General features: G+C 33.0%; 1 protein-coding gene and 1 long non-coding RNA gene across 10 annotated transcripts in view; both read right to left on the bottom strand.

The window, feature by feature from the left end:
* The window catches only part of LOC102673862 (phosphatase and actin regulator 4B), a 332,035-nt gene that overhangs the window by 136,967 nt on the left and 189,558 nt on the right, over positions 1 to 5,510 (bottom strand). The gene's annotated exons all lie outside the window — the stretch shown is intronic.
* The window catches only part of LOC116185869, a 95,034-nt gene that overhangs the window by 56,599 nt on the left and 32,925 nt on the right, over positions 1 to 5,510 (bottom strand). The window contains exon 3 of one of the 3 annotated variants that reach the window (XR_004150769.1): positions 3,520 to 3,655. The exons of the other annotated variants lie outside the window; for them this stretch is intronic. This is a non-coding gene — a long non-coding RNA (uncharacterized LOC116185869). Of the gene's footprint in view, positions 1 to 3,519; positions 3,656 to 5,510 lie in introns of those variants that run through there. 3 annotated transcript variants of the gene reach the window in all.

A 5,510-nucleotide genomic window follows, 5' to 3' on the forward strand; every position in this document is an offset into this window, starting at 1 on the left:
AGTACGCGAGTATCTTGCGCGTACTTCCGCCAGCCAGGGACACAAAGCAACGCGGAGGCCTATTATTGCGGCCACAATTCAGAGGTTAGACATGCTTGATTCATACGTCATCCGTCGATGTGGGTTAAGGACAAATCCCGGCAGGATATCTCGGTGACCGCGAGGCATTTCAGAAAATTACGATATAACGGAGTGCGAGAGCCTGCTTTTGACGCGAGCCGTCTGCAGCCGCGTGGATTGAAGAGATGCAAGAGAGTTTGTAAACCGGGCCCTGATCGCCGCTCGTAATCGGAACGAGGTTGAGGAATCCTTGCAAAACTTCGAATCCGACCTTCATCCGAGGGAAAATCTGGACGAAAGGATGAAGATTAGCTTCAGATTTGTGATAATTGAAACTATCATCACCTTGGCACTATTAATTATTTTATTTATTGAAATTCTATCAAAATTAATCCATTCATAACGGAGGTTATTATATTATTTATTTCGACAGAAAATGTTTCTCACTAGAAAACATCTATAATACAATATCTATTAAAATCCATCATAAATTATCTTTCGCGTTATCATCCTTTACATTTCTATATATCACCCTTAAAATCGATATGAAAAGTCGTGGAGAGATTATTCCAAGTCGCAATGGACACATTACCAAACCAATATCGATTCTGGGATAAAAATTCCCGAATCGAAGCTATTTTTGATTCGATTCATGGAAAGAGAGGAGGACCGTGGCCACGTTCAGTCAAAGGGAAACGAGCCGAGGGAGGATCGAGTTCTCGAGAGGGAGAGTATCAGACTGGCACAGTTAAACCGATTGTACCGGATGCGCTGATAAATAATTCGAAACCGAAGGAAGCGATGGGTGAATCTGCAGGGAATTAGGTCATCGGTTTCGCTTCTGGGAAGTCAATACAGTCAATACAGAGAAAGAGAGAGAAAGAGGGAGAGCGAAGTCGTCTGCAGAATCCGTGCAGACGGTTCAAGAAGAGACGAAACTGGATTCCCTTTTACGTTATCGTGTTCGAAATTGCTGAAGGGGTGGATCGTGATAGCGAAAGAGAGATCGTAGCATTTTCGTAGAAAGAGCGGAAACGTGTGCATTTTCAACGAATTCGCGCGCGCTTTCCCCGGAAGTGAATCCATGGGAACGTTGGAGGGAGGAAACACGGTTTCCGTGTCGGATTTATGGATTTTTTTTTCTCTTGCTCTCCCTTTCCGGTTTACCGGAAAGAAGGAAAGCGAGAACGTGTCGGGGGAACCTTCCAATTGGTGCTTCAACTGTTAGCATCTTGGACTGTTCTTGCTTTTCTCTCTTCGTTATTCGAAATGTTTTTTTTATTTCTTCTTTTATTGTATTGTTAAAAAGCGAAATGTATAAGTAATTTTTTTAAAGCTGAAAAATGATGGTTACATTGGACACGTCGCTTTTAATATTTTGAAAGAGATAAGAGAACGCGTTGAATGAAAGAGCATCGAGACGAAAAATTTTATGAATCCTGAATTTTTTATTACGACGTTAAAATAATAATTCGAAATTTTACACGTAATTTTAAACGCGATAGAAGATTAGTTTCATTTATCAAATAAAAATCTAATTTAACTATAAGGTAAATTTATAAAACGTGATTCGTTCTTTCAACTTTGTAATAACAAAATTACAAGCTTGAAATCTTTTCATTAAACGAACTACATTTGACACGTTTGATTCTTTAATCAAAATATGTTCCATGTTTTAAATAAGTTGTTATATCAAGCTAGTAATTTACGCGAAAAAAGCAGTTTCAACACTATAATAACAACAAAAGAAAAATAATGATTCTAGGTTACAAACAAAGAATGAATCCACGTAGAAAAATGATAGATTAATAAAGGTAATTTTGTCTGTGTCAGGTAATCTAATATCATTGAAAATTCAAAAGAATCGATTATTACATTTGAATGTAAAAAAAACGCAAAAAAAAATAACTTGAAAACCCTCATAAAAACCTCAAAAAACCCTTATAATTTTTTAAAGAATTTTAAATGTGATAATTAAATAAAGAATAATTAAAGAAATTTTTTAATTATGATAATTAAAAAAATTTCTATTTTTTTTTTTTTGCTGATTAATTTAATCTTCATTAACATCAAGAAATAAAATTTGAAATTCGATGAATATTGATCATACATTTTAAATTTTACGAAAAAAAAAAAATACTAACTTTTTCACAAACCATATGTACACGATAACTCTTTCTACCCTTTTCTAGGAATATTTTCTACTCGACAAAATCTATTTTATCGCAATATGGTAACAGAGTTTTCCCTAAATTTTTATAGAACCATCCAAGAAACTTCAACTAAATCGATTTCTCAACACAATGCATTTAAACTGAATCATTTATACTGACTTACAACAATAGTACGAGCATATTTGCCATCATGAGATGGCGTTACTTTCCAACAACGAAAATCACCAACCAACATCACCAGTTAGGGGAAAATGCTTTACCGACCATCGGTAAGGATTTATCAACTGTTCTACTTTTTGGCGGAAAGTTCAAAATATATGTTATATTATATCATATTTTCTCATTCGGTTTTCATTTAAATGAAAAATAAAAATTGTAAAATAATCTTAATTAAAAAATAAACTAAAAACACCTACTCCATTGAAATAATATAACATCATCGGATAAAACTTCATCGATCGTATGTCCAGTATACGACAAACTTTCCACTAGATGGCAACGAGTTGCAATGTGCAACGGTCAGGAAGGAAAAAAAAAAAACAGACCGGATCGATATCATCGAGATCTTGCTCCGTAAGCTTTATGATTCCTCGTGATGTGTGATTTTTATGCCTGTCATGAAACTATATTCAACGTCTGTTTATATCATATTCGCGTGTTATTGGAAAATTTATAAAATAAAAACCATTTAAGTCAATTGTAAAATGTAAGAAGGCGGGATCTATATCTGTCGTAAAATTGTCTGGCGAAATAACGTCTAATAAAAAATAACGGATCTAATCTTTTCAATTATTTTCCATCTTGATTTCTTTGTTTATTTTTACGTATTTTTTTTATTATTATAAAAGAGATAAAATAAATTTTGCACGAGTTCCAGTAGAAGAAGGAAAACGAAACGAGATGGCAATTAGCAAAATTAAACGAGCAATTAAGAATTGTTAAGATGATGAAGATAATCGTCTATGTTTAGGTCTCGCGTCTCGCGAAAAATGGCGAATCACAAACTTTTTTATTTTTGTGAAGAACGCGTAGGAATCTTATCTCTCATAGCGATAATAAATTGCAACATTATTCATTATCACTGTCATTGATACTGATAACAGTCATAACATAAATCACAGTTTAACATAGTTAAATCGGTGAATAAAAACATGATGAATCTAACGATATAAAAGTTAAACGTATTAATAATCATTGATGTACGAGTATTGCTCTGGTAATATTTTAATGATATTAACTTGGCGATTGATAAGTTAAATATTAATTAACTCTAATTAATTCTTATGACATTCGTATTAAAAAAATAATACTTCTGATACTAAGAAAAAGAGGAAATTCAGACTTACGTGAAAATTAATGATTTCGTTTTATTAATTCACACCGCCAACACCAATTAACTTGATTCATGCATTGATACATACCTGAAACAAAAAAAATTACATAAACGTTAGAAATCAGTATTATTAAAAAATATGCAATAAATCATTATTAGTCAAGCTTTTAAAAATTCTTTAATATCTATAAACCAAACATATATATACGAATCCGATTAATAGACAATAGAGTTAAAGCATGTAACTTTCATGCATTAAAGAATGGAATATTTACGTCACGGACGTGCTATCTTTAGAAAGTATTGAACAACAATTTCTTGTAGGTATATCCATCGTTGTGGAAAACAACACGGAGGAAAGTCGATAAAAAAGAGAGAAAGAGAGAGAGAAAAGACAAGGAAAGTGGAGAACGAAAGGGAGAATCACACAAACACATTCGTTCGATTAAGATGTAGGGCGTTGATTAGTCGTTTCCACGAAAGCCTACGCGTTACCGGGTTAATGAAGAAGAGAAAGAAAGGGGAAAAATTTTACGCTTAAACGATATATCATATGTATAAATATAAACACAATATAAATGTGTTTATATTTATATAAAATAGAAAATGATTTTCGATGGGTTTATTTTTGTGAATAAAATGTAAAATTTCATGTAAGATGTTGTAATTAAAATTTTTATATTCGAATGAATTAAATACGACATGTGGAACGTATTATCGTGACACGTGTGATATGTGTGAAATGAAATACATATAATTGAATAAATTGGAAAACGTTGGAATATAAAATATATTATAAACATTAACGAAATATATTCTATTATATTTATTTCAATTATATTATTAATTTTTACTCGATCAAAAAAGAAAAAAAGAAATTAACGACAGAGAATAGATATTTTATAACTCGATAATTTCTCTACTATTTACGATTCAAATATATTTATCAAAACCAAATATATTTATCATATTTAAACTTTTAATCTCCAGATTGAAACTTTTTTCTTTCGAAATTAAAAAATCCTTCTTTCATTCTCAGCTTTATATATATACAAATAAACACAAGTTCAAGAAATCCAATTCTACAAACTTTAAATTAATTCCGCAACATCTCTTAGTTCATTTTCAACCAATCCCATCCCCTGTCGAGGAATTAACTTTCTACAATCTTCAATCAAATTTTTTTCTTTATCCTTCGAAATATAAATTAAAATAAATATCATACATTTAAAAAAAAAAAATTATCCAGAACAGTTAAGAATCCAAATAAAATCTTCATCATTAAAAGATCGATAGAAAACTGGAAAATCATTACACATTTTCACACCACCGCAAAATGCTCAATAATTCATTCCTCTCCTGCTATTCGTGACGCGAACAATTTTTTCTCTCGAACACATCTCGAGGTCGATTCGATTTTCTCGCGGTATTTTCCGCAGCGTGTGCGTGGCGCATCAAAACACCGCCAGCGCCATCTTTCAACCCCCGCGAGGAAGGGTTGCGAGTCGATGTCCTCTTTAAAATTTCAATTAACGAGCGGACTTTATCCGAGCGGCCATTGTTATCGACGATCCGCCAGCGGAATTAATTACCACCGTCGAATATTCCATTAATGAGCGGCGAGGCGGGGTACGATACGAAGAAGACGAAGTCTTTCGCGCGGCTTTCGAACGAGTAACGAGGTGGTGCCGATTTTCTGTTTCGAGGAAAAGAATAAACCTGGAATTATATATATATCGTTGTACCAGCGTCACGATTGTTTCCAGTATTCTGATTTTTCTTTTTTCGTTCCATGCGGGTTACATTTGTCGCGGAACGATTGAATTGTGGGCGAGTTTTGGGGATAGGGGGTTGCTACGTCCTTGCTTGTTTCGCGATGTTAATTAGTGGCGAACGAAACAAAGATTCTTTTCTCTCTCTCTCTTTTTTTTTTTTTTTCGTTG

The sequence above is a fragment of the Apis dorsata genome, unplaced genomic scaffold (assembly GCF_000469605.1).
Source record: "Apis dorsata unplaced genomic scaffold, Apis dorsata 1.3 scaffold_309, whole genome shotgun sequence".
NCBI classification, from domain to species: Eukaryota; Metazoa; Arthropoda; class Insecta; order Hymenoptera; family Apidae; genus Apis; species Apis dorsata.